Below are 15,931 nucleotides of genomic sequence, written 5' to 3'. Positions count from 1 at the left end.
TCACTACTATCGTATAGATAGTACCTCCCGCATCTATTTCCTCACCACCGAATACGTCCTTGGCCCCTCGACTGTCAACCAATGTCCACTCTTAATTTCCGACTTGTCCTCCAATCTTCTGACACTTGGCGCCATCCGATAAGCCCTACTCGTCCGCTTAGCTGAAATTGGTCGCAAATCATGTATTAATACAATGTCTCGTCCTTCCTTATCTGTGAATGATGTATCAGCCATTTTTACCATCTTGAAAACTTCCTCACCCTAGTGTTTGGCAACAAGTAGAGGAACCTCGTCGTCATCAACGCCCTCCTCCAGTTTCCTGATGATATCGTCAGATCCTATTCTTTTGAGTGTCTGGGTAACCTTATCAGACCCTGGCCTTATTCTCGCTCTACAACCGCTACATAACCACTGATTCTCAGACCCCTCTGCCTGCGCGGTCGCTTCGGTCTTTCGAGGTAGTTCATTCAGCCAACCAGTTGAAATAATCAGCCTAACTCGCTGCACCAAGCCAACCAGGGCCGCAGACGTCGACTTAACATCCTGCCTAACTTCAGAACACGGCCCAACAGCTCAGCTCGGGAACACACATCTTCCAGGACAGTTGCAAATCCCGTGGTTAGCAGCTCCGGGCACACCTCCTGGGCCCCACAGTTCTGGAGATCAGTACCAGAATCACTACCGGACTCAGCAGTCAAAGTCATAGAACCACCATCATCTGGACACGATCTCCGCTTGATGGCAGGCGAGGACGTTGCCGGCGGAGACAGCAATTTCTGTCGCTTAAGGCTAGATTTGCCTCCCACCACAAAAAACTCTGCCATTTCAACTGCACAACAGTTCGTGAGATCGGGACTGCCATCCCCGAAGAAGAGTCTGAACCAGTGTACTCTGCTACAGCAATCCGGCGGGTTTCCAACTGAGTAATCCTATCTTCCTTCCGCTTACAACGCGTCTTCCGACTGGTATCCTCCGATACCACCTTCAACAGGCTCGAGCAGTGACCCTTCCTAGAAGGTAAACCAGTGCCTCTCACTGAGATACCAGACAAACATTTGCGAGGTCTACAACCCCGCAACGGCCTTCCCGCTCCCTTCGAAACCGGACGGCAGTCCTCTTCACTTTTCGGATCCTCAAAATCGGACATCAGAAGAAACGAACAGGATAATCCTCCAACTCCAACAATAAAGAAATAACAAACAGTTGTTGTAAATAAACAATGCAAATATATAGTTTTACCAACTAAAGTTGGCGTAAAACGCCAGAAAATGAATATATATGTGTAATATAATCTATTATAAATATAAGTAAATAATAAATAACACCCAACACAACAAAATATAAAGATCAGAAACAGAAATAGTCACTGTTAACCTACGTTGCTATGGTAAACAACTCAGATGTAAACAAAGTTTAATTAAATTAATAAAACAATAAAAACGGTAACAAAAGCAGAAAACAGAACTCAAATCAATCTAGCAAAAAACAATAACAAACAAAAACAAGCACAGTACACCGAAAGAACCTAAAAACGAACACTAGCACGGAGTTTAAAGAAACACGCCTAATAATTTTTATTATTACAGATCAGGAAAAAAAATTATTTGTTTATTTATTTACGTCGACGTAATAATTTTTTTTTTGCCGTAGTGCTTAATTTACCATCGGTTACAATTTATCGGAACCATAAGAAAATTTAATACATAAAAAAATGGCATGCACAGTGGGGTTTTCATAAAACCCTCAAAGATAGTATATATAGATAGATAGTATATATATATATTATATATAAAATATACAGTGCACATAAATATATAATAAATATAAATAAGTAGGTACAAATATGATTCCAAAATACACTGATTAAGTTCAAAATAGAAAAAGAAAAGAAAACACCAAAAAGTAGTCTTATCAATCACGCAGAATACAACTAATAAAAAAAAGAAGTGAAACAAATCAATGAACCAATAAAAGTACTGGTGAAACGAAATAAATTGATGCACAACACCCTATCTGATTCACATCAAAGGCACGATAATTGAGAGTAACATAGAAGTCGTTCGGAGATTCCAGAAGAAACTATTGAGAAATATAACAGAAGCGTTGTGGTCTGCAAAAAAAAAAAATATTGAAATACATAATTATCTGGGATTACCAACCGTTCGAAAGGAGATACGGCGATTCGGAACAAAATAAAAAATGAGACTGAACAAACGTATGAATTGGTTCCCGGTTAACATCATGGGTAATAATGAGAACGTTTGGCGCCTAAAGCGGCTTATAAATTAAAACGAAAAGTTTTCCAAGATTTGAGTCCAACCAACATCAATAATGATTTTAAAAATGTACTTATTTTGAGCATTTGGCTATATGTTAAAAATTTGGTAAAATTTTTCTTTTGTTAATAAGTTTTCGGTTGTATTTTAAAATTTTCTAAAATCATTTTTTTACTATTTTTTTTTTTTTTTTGTTTACGGTGAATGGTACAAAATAAATATCAATTTAACTTCAAAAATATAATACGCGTTTTTAACAGATTTTCCTAGCTTTCTTATTATATTTATAATATTCGATATACTTTATATGCATAAATATTTATTATTTCATTGATACCGGAAAAAGAAGAAAATTCTAGTCTAATTATGTATTATTTACGGTATTTTAAAGGTTAAAAAGCTACAGAAATCCAAATTCAGATAGCAGAAAGTAATTAATCCATTTTTTCATATGAAAGTTCATCATAATCAATCAATTTTTAATGCTATTATTTTGTGATACCGTAAGAACCCAGTCAACGAAACAATGAAATTTTGACAAATTAATATGAGGCTGTATCTGATATTTAAATAAGAGGCCGAAAAACAAATTAAAAAAAAAATCTATGAAATATTTGATTTGAAATTTAGTTACATTTGTTACCGCTTAAAAACTTTTATTGAAATTTCTTAACACGAATTTTTTAAAAAGTTGTTTTAAGTTACGTAACGTTAAACTTCAGCTGTCTTTCGCAAGCAGTATATATTTTTCATTATTTTATTTATTTTTATAAGAATATAATAGTCTATTTTGTAAAATATTTAAATGCACGTAGTCTTTTATAACTAACGAATCATTTATTTCAGTAATAGATGCAATCAATTACGATATACAAACAGCCTTTGGCAACGTGCATCTTCCTTGGCGTGTAACATGTCTTGTTATAACTTACACTAACATACATTTTACAGACGTACACACATATGAGTGTGAAAACTAAAAAGAAACAGTCTTTTAACCCTTACCCAACAGAAATTAAATAAGGGAATATTTGTCAATGTTTCTTTACGTCGACTAAAAGATAACTAGAAAAGGCGTGAAAGGTGGTGTTTCAGTCAGTTTAAAATATTTATGGGTCGGTACAAAATATGTAAATGAAGTAGGAAGAAGCATAAAACAGTGGTTAGCGGTTAACCAGCGGTTTTCTATAATATAATACATTTACTGTTACAGTAGTAAGGTAACGATCCTCCTACGAATCTACAATTAGCGTATAAAAACGTACAATCTGATGAAAAGCACTACCATTCGTCTTATAATTAACAGTACGTATAACAAGTGGCTCTATCAAAGTGGCCGGTATACACGCACATACAATTTACAAACTTACTAAACAAGCACACAAGCATAAACTTACAAATACTAGTAAGTGCTTTCTGGTAAAACTTGTAGTAGCACTAACGCGTATAAAAAAATAAATGCAACACGTTATCTGATTTAAAACAGTACGTTGTTTTCTAAAAAAAACCTGAACAAAAGTTTAAGATATGTTGACCTAATCCTTTAACTGCTGACGCAGGGAAAAAATCTTTTAAAAGAACAATGTTTTTAAAGATGAATAATCAGATCATTAGAAATAATATTTAATATTATATTTTTTTACCTCATATAAACTTTATATTAAAGTTATAAAAATATTTTATAAATAATTCTTCAAATTTATATAAGAATCAGATGAAAAAAAAACAAGTGTACTACCCATGTTCATTCTTAGAAAGAAGAATTAGAAATTTATTTTGTTTTCATATTTATCTATAATTGTGTTTCTTTTAAACGCAGTATGTTCAAAATTATATACTTATCTTATTTATTTTCTTTTATACATTGTTATAGAACGTACTGCATATTGCGTCAATATTTTGGGTACCCAATCTTTCTATTCGTTAATGGAATACGTCCCACGCGTCTATTTATGAAAAAAAGAAGATATGGCACGAGCGCGTGTGTTTTTTTTCTATCTGAACTTACTCGTATAATCAGGAAGATGATTTTTCTGGTATATAGAACTACACCAAATTAAACTGCATGTTTATAAGTCCGTCTCTTCAATTAGTTCTAAGCAAAATACTCAAGGGCAAAAGGATTAAGTACAGCCAGAAACGTTTTGACAACATTGCAAAATTTTTTTATGATGAAATTTAACGGAGTAAAATCTCATAACCTGGAAACGAATCGTAGATCGGTTATTAAGTGTCATATAGTTAAATAATATCAGATTATCTCAATATCAGTACCACTCGCACCGGCCTCCGTGGCGTGAGTGGTAGCGTCTCGGCCTTTCACCCGGAGGTCCTGGGTTCGAATCCCGGTCAGGCATGGAATTTTTTCATACGCTACATTTCCATATCCTATGCGCTGGCTTTGAGCTTATTGTGGTGATGTCATCAAAACAAAAAATCATATTATTTCATGAATAATTTCATGTGCAGCTAATAAATAACATATCACAATACGTGGCTAGTAACAGTGCTAGTAACAGTATAATTAATTATTTTAAAAATTAAATTTAAATACTAATCGTAACATAAAGCTGTATTACATGTAATTAGAACCTGCAGTCAGGTTCAGCTGTGTTTCATCGTTAAAGGCTTTCAGGTGATCGATAAATTTTCCCGTGAAATCTCTGTATCGAATCGTACGATTAAAAAAGAATTTTCATTACTTTTGTTTTATAAATATCCGACCTTCTACATACTAAAATGAGCAAAACGTAAAAAAAAAGTTTTTAATAAATCGTATTCGATAAATTGTAACAAGTAGTGAAATTATTACAATAATGAAAAAATAAATAATATTCCTATTTAATTTTTCGAAGTCGGCTTCAAATCTATTTAGATTTACGCAATACAACTGTGGGGTACGACAAGAAAGAGTAATATCGAGGTCGTACAGGAAATCCAGAACAAACTATTGAGAAACATAAAACAAGCATCCGAGTTTGCAAAAACACTGAAATTCACGATTGTCTGGGTTTCGCCAACCGTTTGAGAGGAGATACGGCGATTTAGTGCAAGATACAAACATGAGACTGAACAAACACGTGAACAGCCACGCGGTTAACCTCCTGGATAAGAGTTAAGACATGGACCCTTAAAACGACTGCATATATTAGAAAAGTAAGTTCTCCAAGATTTGAGGTGAAGCAGCTATCGTAGAGTGTTGTGTGTGCATCGTCAAAATTCTTCATTTCGTTTCGCTACTTACTTTTATTTTTTCTTTGATTTGTTTCACTGTTTTTTTGTTTGATTACTTATTCTTTATGTGATTGCTAACACTATCTGGTGTTTTTTTTTTCATTTTATGTTCTGAACTTGATTAATGTTCATTGGACTAATCTTTGTTTGTACGCGCTTATTTATGTTTATTATATATTTGTTTATACTATGTAAGAGATATGTATGCATATTAATATTTATTTATATATACTCATTTCTTTGAGAAATTTCAATGGAAACCCCTTGCTGCGTGTAATTTTTTTTTTATATTCAAATTTACTTGCTTCCGATTGTAAATAAAACATTGCGGCAAAAAAAAATATGTATAAAATCGTTATCTGTATACAAAAATCGGTCTAGAGAATCCAAAAAGCATAAAATCTGTTTCTTGATGATAATTAGAAAATTAATGTAAAGAAAAATCATAACCAAAGTGCTATCAAACTTGGCTATTTGGAATATAGGAATATTAGAACATTTTTATCTTATGTTTTCCAATAAATTTTGTTAATGTTTCGCTCTAAAATACTTTGAATATCATATAAATATCAGACAAAAATTATTGCGCTGTAATAATAATCCATTCATAAGCAATGATGACCACAAAGCAGGAAAAAATCTGTAATTCGTTTAAACGAACAATTTCATTTTTTGTTTAAAAATCATTGACAAAAGTCAGAGTTAGAGAACTTAATTATCCCTAATATTTTTTTTTTGTTGTGATTTTTTGTTTTAATTTTTTGATCATAAGTCGATCAAAAAGCACAACGTTTTTGATTATCAAAGTCTAAGGATTTAAACGAAGATAAAGGGATTAGTATTTTTGATATTCATAAATTATATATGTACATTTTTTTTTTTTTTGGTAGTTGTCCGTTTTGAAATAAAATAATTGTTTTTTCTTTTTTAATTTGAAATGTTTGGTATTGAATTATGTTGTATCAAATTATTTTTTCTCATTTTATTAAAAACTAATTCACTATATTTTCTTTATCTATTTCCTATTTATATCTACAGTTTGTATTATTCAACTCTTCCGTTAATTAGCCGTCGTTTCAATAACGGTCAAAATTATTATGTTCGTTTTCAATTCAGAAATATTTGTTTTATCCAAAATAAAATGGGCCAGTTTAAATAAATCTATAACAAACCTTCCAATCAAAATTCCAGTTGATAATTTACAGATCTTCATACTTCATAGGTAATAAAATTTAATAAAATATTTTAAAAATTTCCATCATAAAAGAAATCTTTTAATCTTAATTATTTTCTTTTTTCTTTGAAAAAAATTTATTGTGACATTTACTTCACCCAATATCATAAGAATAATAATTTATTTATCGACTACACAGGAAATATAAAATATCCGATCTGACACCTTATTTCGTTTCCCTATTTTATATCAGAAAAATAAGTAATTTTTTTTCTATTGAACAAATGACTAAGGAATTTTGATAGTATCTGGTGTTTCGTGGGTATTAATAAAGTAAAATTTAGTAGCATATACCGACGTTTATGGCATTTTTATTTAAAATTGGGATTATAATTATTATTATTTGAATGAAAGAAGAGCAGGATAACTGCTGGAATCATTTTTGAGTTAAAAAAATTTGCTTAAATCTGACTTTTATTTTCAAATAGTAACTGCAACATAAATTCGTGGCTGTAATTTTGAATTTATAATATTATCTCTCTGTTTCCTGTTTGAAAGCTCATCAGGTTTTACATTTCCTGTGTTTTGATATTACCTTTGTGTTTTTTTTATTAGGTTTCTAGCTACACAATGAAGGATCTGAATTAGCGGCTAAAGAAGCCTTTGTTCTTGGATTTTGTTATCGATTTTGAATACGCTTGCTTTTTGAAAGGCTGACTAAACGAGCACCCTGACAGAATATGAATGACTGATTATTGTTGAAATTTTTTTTTTCATAAAAAATAATTTTTTTAATAAACGTTTATGATCCAGGCATCTCAGAAAAAAAAATTAAAAGAAAACGGGTAATACTCGTATTCACCGCTTAATAACATTTAATTAAATAAACCGATTTTGATGAATTTTTATATTTGTAATATTTTGGAGTCAATTTTTTACCAGGGGGAGTAGATAGTTTTTTATGGAGTCTATATTATGTTCAGTACATGCGTGCGAGTTTATCTACCATTTTTTTTTAAGTGCCCTAAAATTCTCTCCCTTCCCAAAAATTTAAAAAAGCTATCTTTTTACCAATCGCATTTTTTTTAACCGAAGTTTTTTTAATGTCTTCGTAGGTATAGTAGTAATGCAAGTGATCCAGAAAAGTACTTTGGGAGGGGGAGGTCCGAGTTTAAAAATATCGATATTTTTAGTCTTTTAAAACATTTTTTGGTTTATTTAAACTTTTAATAATATTATTACATTAGAATTTCATAATTTTAATGTGAAATAAACCCCCACCTCCAAAAAAGAAATGTTAATTAAGTTAATTTTTTGTTGGTTGTACATTATTCGGCGGAATTTTTTCCTTTCTTTCATTTTACAAACGTATAAAATTCAAAAACGATTTTTAAAATAGATTCTTGGAAGGTGATTTTAGAGACGGAGGAGCAGAAAAAATAAAAAATACCGATTTTTAAAACTTTTTTTTGGTTTATTTAAACATGTAATAATAATTACAAAAATAAAACTTCAACATAATTAGCTCCATTCCAAAAAAACGAAATCTTTGGTAAATTTTTTTCATATATCATTGTTTTTTTTACTATATAAATGTTACATTTTTTATAAGAAATTGATTTTTAGATCCTTTTTGTGTAATGTTAATATTCCTGGCTACTCCTTCTCTACAACCTTTCGTGTTTTTTTTCTTTTGTGTATACCGCAATATTTCGGTAATGTTTTTTTTTTAATTCGTAACTGTTAAATATGTAACAGTCTGTTCATACAATAACAAGTATATTTATTCGTCAATATTCAGAAAACGTAAATACTAGTGCGTAGTACTTCTACTAGGATGTTCAATTTAGGGGATATTAAACCACGAGAGGAGATCATACGTAGTAAGAAGCCAGTCCAGCAGTTCATTTCAACTCGGCGAGTCAACAGAGCTTTCTAAATTTTAACGAGTAATAATTAAAAATGAGCTTGAACTAAGGATGTTGAAGTGTTGATTTAAATTTTCCAATTAATTAAATTGAAGTAAATATGAAAATAAATAAAATATGAGACCTACTTCAGGTTCTGCTATCATTAAGATAAACGTCGTAGGTAACAAGAATCAGTATCATTATGCATTGTGGAGTATTATACGCGATTGAGCTCATCATGATTTAAAGTATTTTTGACCAGAATCTCTCAAAGTATCTAACTGTTGATTTAATTTGACGAGTCCTAGAATCGGGTGTTTTAAGAACATTTGAGAACCGATTCATTATTACTGAGAACTGGTTTTTCATTATGATAGTTTAATATTTTTGTTGAATATCAAATAAAATGTTTTGGACATTTGTGATTTAATTAAATATTTTGCGATATTTGTTGATATTGTTGAGCAATAATAACATTCAAAATTTTTCACCGAAAGAAAATGAAAAAGACGTCTTCAAACACTTTTAATAACGCCAAGAACAATCGCTCTCACAAAATTTTATTTTCAACAGAGATTTAAAACGATAATTAATAGTTAATTAATTATACTTTGGATTAGTAGCGGCTCGGTAGCAAATAAGTAAACTAAACCTGTTCTGTCTTCTTGTATTTGGAGACAAAACTTCATTAATGTACAAAAAACTAATTTATATAATTTTTTCTACTTCACTAATTTACCTCTGTCATAATCGTAATTCCACTTAATTTTACGAAATTTTGATTTATTCCAATAGGAATAAAAAATTGTCGTACGATTAATTATAAAATTTAAAAAATGTAAAATTGATAAAATTCAAGGTATTTAAACACGAATAAACCGTAAAAATGCAACTAAACTAACGTAATCAACAAAATAATAGCCTATACGTCGAATAAGATCTTACTTATTCTAATATAAAAATCGATGTTATGGAAATAAAAATCAATCGCTCGTGAATTTATGACTTTTCATGACGATATTATACCGATTATCTTTGGAAAATAATGGAAAATTGCTTCTACGAACACGAATAATAAAAAATGTAAATTACATGTTTTCAAAAAAAATAAAAATTTATGGTCACGGTTAATAATCATTACTGGAAATACATCGGTTGTTGCTACCGATCATTTATACTTGAGGAAAATAAATTAAATTGTAAGTTAGGTCGTAGAATAACCAATAATAAAAAAATAAACCACGTACGAATATATAAGCTCATTAAGAAGTAAACGTATTAGTAACACTTAGAAAGTTTTGTAATGATGTATCATCATTTAATTTTGCATATATGAAAATAGCTATGTCATTACTTACTTAACGCTATCCTAAATTAGCATGTTTTTTTTCTAAACAGGTTTTTTTCATCTTATTTACATGAAAATAAAATTTATTACTTATAATTTTTTAATATATAATTTTTTACGAAAGCACTATAAATGAAATATTGTGATTTTAAATTCAATTTTTTTCTCTAGAAAAACAAAGCATAATTACGTAATTAACTGATGAAACTTTATAATTTTAAATATTAAGATAAATACTCAACTACAACATTTTGAAATAAAAGACAAAAGTGTATTAAACTAACAATTTTATTGAATAATTACCTTTTGATAATAAAAGATATCAGACGTCAAACACTGGTTTTAATAATTCATAACGAATTTTCTGAATTTCAAAGTTGCTAACGTACAAAAAAAATCATAATATTATTTACAATAAAAGTTATTTCATTACTAAGAAATGTATTATGCCGATCTCCGTGGCAGAGTGGTAATTGTCTCGGCCTTCATGTAAAGGTCCTGGATTCCAATCCAGGTCAGACACGGCATTTTTCGTATACCGCAAAATTTCATCAGGTAAAAAGACCAAAGCGGTCAATGGCCGTAATCTTATAAAAAAATGCATTACCTAAAGAAAATAAAAAAAATAAAAATAAAGATTAGTAGCATTTAATTAAAATTTTGAAGTTGATTTTATATTAAAAAAAACTAATGATTTTGATAAATTTTTAGTGCTTTTTTGTATTAGAATACTACTCGTATTTTTTAGCGGTTTTTTCTACCGATTGGAAGTTTTACCAAAGCTTTAGAATTTTATTTATTTATTATTTTTTTAATGAGTTTTCGAAGAAAGGTACGATATTACTTTTGGTCTCAGGGTGTGATTGGGGGGTGAATTGTCTTTACGTTTTGAGATATGAGGATTATGAAAACACCACTCATTTAAAATATAATTTCCTTTTATATATATATATATATATATATAGGCCTCTGTATAAAATGTCTGGCTCATAAAGCTCCAAAACTACAACATCAATTTCATTGAAATTTAGTATGCTGTGGCAGTTTATCTGAAGATGTTATTACTAAATAAAACAAAAAGTCATACTTTCTTTAGTTTTCTTATTTATTTTTTTATAATTCTTGCCCAAAAAATTATACAAAATAAAATAACGAAAAGAAGGTTTTCTTGCGACAAACTGTCCAAGAATTATTTCATTTTAAAAGCAGTTTCTGTTATTTATTCATTCAAAAGAAACTGTTCCGTTTTTTTATAAAAATTTGATCGTTAATTTATGAAAAATCCATGACTTTTTCACCCGAACCCATTTTAAAGGAAACTCAGTTTATAATTCTCATTGCGAATGACTTTTTTTTATAATTTTTTTTTTTTTGACAGGACTTCAAATATTATTTTATGACAGGACTTTTTTTTATTACCCGATACGTAACCACTGTTAGATGAGATGAAATGGCAATTTTGTAGCGTGTAAAAATTCTCTGCCTCACCGAGATTCGAACCTGGGACCCCCGGCCGAGACGCATTGATACAAATCTAGTGTTTAGTACGGTAATTAATAGAAATAAATGAAAAATAATAAAAAAATCTATTGCAACAAAAATTATATAGAATTATCTCAAACATTTCCAGATAGATATATACGTAAATGAAATAAGGGCATATTTTTTTCTAAATTAGAAAATTATTTAAATATTTTCATGTAAGTCGTAGATAAAATACGCGTAATAACATTTCGTCCTAATCGAGACACATTAAAATTGTTTAGAAAAAGGGTCGATATCATATGGGAATATGGAAATTAAAATATTATTGCATTCTTCAGCGAATTAATTTCTTAAACTAAACATTGAATTTGGCAGTAATCTTTAAAGAATTTTTGAAGGCGTGAGTTCGTTACGGTGAATGTTTTACATAATTCATCACGACAACAATAGAAATGGTCTGTCTGCTATATGTATATATTTTTGTTCGTAAATCCTACTTCCGCGATCGGGATTTTCCTACTGTTATATCTAAACTGGTTAAATGTGTATAATTATAAGAAACATACAAATGTGTGTATGTATGTGCGTACATATTTGTTTTTCCCTGCTTTTGGCCTTGCACCTCACGGTCCACCAAACCAATTTTTTTCAAATTTTGCTCGTATATTCCTATATAGGTGACATTTGGTCATAGTACTCGTAACTACTTTCTTGGCATCTTAGCTCAAGAGATTTGTTGCATGAAGTATGATAATAATCAGTCAAAAATAGGGTATGTTTTTTGTTATTTCTCGTCAATTCATGATCCAGAAACCCGAATATCAAAAAAAACACACATACGTGCGTTAGCCGTGTTTAAAGCTTAATAATTTTTGACTGGATGAACCCATTTTGATGAAATTTTGGAAAGAAAATTGTGCACGTGGGGCAATTTGTTGGTAAAATTTTGGAGTCACTCTCCATCTCCAGGGAATAGATCGATTTATTTTTGGCCAATTTTTTCAAAATTTAAAAAATGTAAACCTATTTTATATTTTTTATTTTATATTCGAGCATACTTGTTTTACTATTAAAAATATTTTGCCCCAAATTTCTTCCCCCAAAAAATTGAAAAAAACGGTCTTTTTTTGTTGCATATTTTTCAACCGAATTTCTTTTATGTCTTCCTAGGCATATTAGAAGTGCAAACGACCAAAAAAAAAAAAAAACTTTGGTGTGGGATAACCGATCAAAGTTTCGAAAAAATCTATTTATTTATTTTTTAAAAATGTTTATTAATTCATTATCGTTATTTTTCCTGTGTACAAGAATAAATAATCAATGCCAGGGAATTATTATAACTTTGTTGTCAGATTTAAACAGCTATGTTTAGGGGTGGGTGGGTGATAGACCCAAAAAAAACAATCTCAATTTTCCTTAGAGACATTTTGAGAAAACTTTATTAAAGCATATTTGTTATCTACAAGTCGTTCATAAATAATTTAAAAAAAATTTTTTCAAAAAACAATCTCCATCTCTTAAAAAATTAAGATGTATGTTTTTTGTTCTTTTGCTGTATCTTCCGTCGGTTTAAGTATTTTTGAGCTTTTTTTTTGAGTTGTACTTCAAATGCCATATAGATCTATCAAGAAATGTCTTTAATTTTTTAGATTTTCGACCTCGGACCTAAAGTGCAGAAAAGTCTTTTGATAATGTTCTTTTTTTATTTTAGCTTTTATTGAAAGTTGTCTTCAATTTAGAGAAAACTTTATTTAAGCAGAATTTTAAGGTTTACCTATGTGCGAAAATTTGATGTGGGCACCGCATGACTTCCTTGTACGTCTATTAAATCACATATACAAATTTTTGCTGCACTTCATTTAAACTTATTTCATTTGAAAGTGAGATACGATCCTCCAATTCTTTAATAAAAATGTAAATTTACACAATTGCTAAAATATTAGTTTTTATTAACATCAAATATTTATAAAATTATTATTTCAACCACCTTACCTAAAATATTAGGTTAGCGTAAAAGCCCCTTGATTATTCTTTAAATAAATTGTTTACCAAAGAACCCGTTAATAAAAAACTGATTATTCTACACCGTAACGTCATAATTAGTATTTTAACCACTATACAGGAGTTCACTAAACGGAATACTTTAATTTATAGGATACACAAGAAATCTGAAATACATACCAGAAATCTTGTGCATATTAAGTGAAAAAAATTTTCAACAATGAATAAAATTCAAAATTATATTTTATTTTTCTGTCAAATAATAAAATAAAATGATTTAAAAAAAAATAAATATACAATTTTTATAAGAATTTGCTTAGAAAATCTAAAAATAATACGATTATAAATTATAATTTTCAATTAATATTAAATAATCAGATGTGTCACCAGATATATTACATATAAACATATGTAATGCCTATTAAATTACATTTAGACATTTTTAAAAGTACATCGAATTTTATTTCACTAGAATTTTTTTCATTTTTTTTATTATCATTGAATTATTATTTATTGTAAAAAGTTTTTTTTTTACAATCACGGGTTAATAATTATTAAACATTACATTTAAATTTAAAATAATTTAAAAGAAATAAAATTAAAAAAAAAAAGGATGTGAAGTCTGATTCGAACCGATGTTCCTTCCCTTTAAGATCCAAGTATTTCATTAATTAAAACTTTGATTTCGATTGCAATCAAAAAGGGAAATGCACAACTAGATATTACAACAGTGCTAAATCCAAAATTTCAACAAACTAGGATTAATCGTTTTTTTGTTATGCGAGGATTCAGGGATGGTCAAAATGGATATTTCCGTTGAAATGTGAAAACCGAAACGTTTCGCGATCACAGTACTTCCTTTACTTCGTACAAGGAAGTAAAAATCTATATATTTTTTGAAAAGTTTTCTTAAAATTTATTTCCCACCTCTAAAAAGTATATGTTCTAGTATTTGGCTCTAACTCTTTTAATTGTTATTATTAATAGCCGGGAAAGTTACGCAATACTTTGCTAGCTTTTTTACTTATAATTTTTCTCACGGCATTACATATTTTTCTTATCTTTAATAGAATTTAAATTAGCAGCTTATTATAACACATTTTTTTAATTTGATGGAAATCATTTGCTGTTGAATTCATGGAGCTGATTAAAAATAGAAAAGAAAAGTTTATGAGAAAAGTTAAGATAAATAAGTTAAGAAAGTTAATTAAACTATCCTATTTGTTTATTATGCACTCTCATTTAATATAATAACATTATAATTGTAACTAATCGATTGTATCTTCTCATTTCTGTCTTTTTTCTCTCTCTATAAAATGTGATTTAAAATAAAGCACTGGAAATATAATTTATTACGCTTATTTATTACCGGTAAAATGGCCTCGTGATTTGAATTATAAACTGTAAAATGCGGAATAATAAAAATGATATTGTGAGATAAAAATATAGAATTAAAGATATAAGTTTGAAATGTGATGTAAAACAAAGAATAAAAGTTGTATTATTTTAATAATAAAAAAAACCAATTAAACTTCTATCTATATTTATCTGATCATTCTTTTATTATAATAAAAATATGAAGTAGGAATAAATAAATAAATGAATAACTGATTCTTTACCCCGCTTCGGAATAATCAGTTGATACAATTCTTTTTTTTTCCAACTAAGTCGTGCTTTGATTCCATGCCAAAATTCATCAATTCACTTAATCTTACTGGATAAGAGTATGAGAAAATAACATGCAAACTCATACAAGGCGGGTTTTAAATACATTATAATTTTTTAATCTTATTATTATTATTATTATTATTTGTTTATTTATTTTATTAATAGTCAGCAATTAGTATACAGTGTGTGAGTTGTGCATTGCTTTTGATTAAATTTCCACTGATACAGCCAACATTCCTTTCAGTTATTTCATCTGGTCTGTATTGAATAATTTATTTATCTATCTGTTACATTAATAAAACATAAAATTTACAAGTTAAATAGAAAAATAATTTTAAGTACTCTGAAAATCTGAATTATTATGAAGATATTGATTGTTAAAATGGTTTAGACACAATTTAACATTTTTTGAAAAGGTTTCAAAGTTAAATTAATATTTTTAACAAAATGGTTATATTATTACTCCTAATTTTTAATTTTTATTATTTTCCGGCACGAATTAGGAATTAAGAGATATTGTCATTATCGAGATTTCAATCGCTTCAAATATATTTAAAAAATAGTTCAGTTTGGGCTGAACAGTATTTTTTTGTTTTGCAAATGTCAACATATGACGTTTGCAAAATATTTATTTGCATACGAAGCAAACAAAGAAAAAACTAAGCTCATTCGACACAGCCTGTAAAAGTACGGTAGGTGAATCGTTCAATATCGAACACTAATGTACAACAGATATACGATAGCTACAGAATAACTCAAAAATATACCATAATTAAAATTATTTCAAAATTTTTTAAAAATTGCCATCTTCCTCATCGGCAACATTAGTAAATAA

This window comes from Lycorma delicatula, chromosome 2 (genome assembly GCF_047948215.1).
Source record: "Lycorma delicatula isolate Av1 chromosome 2, ASM4794821v1, whole genome shotgun sequence".
Lineage (NCBI taxonomy): Eukaryota > Metazoa > Arthropoda > Insecta > Hemiptera > Fulgoridae > Lycorma > Lycorma delicatula.
The sequence above is the reverse complement of the archived record's forward strand: the minus strand, read 5'-3'. Positions refer to the sequence as shown.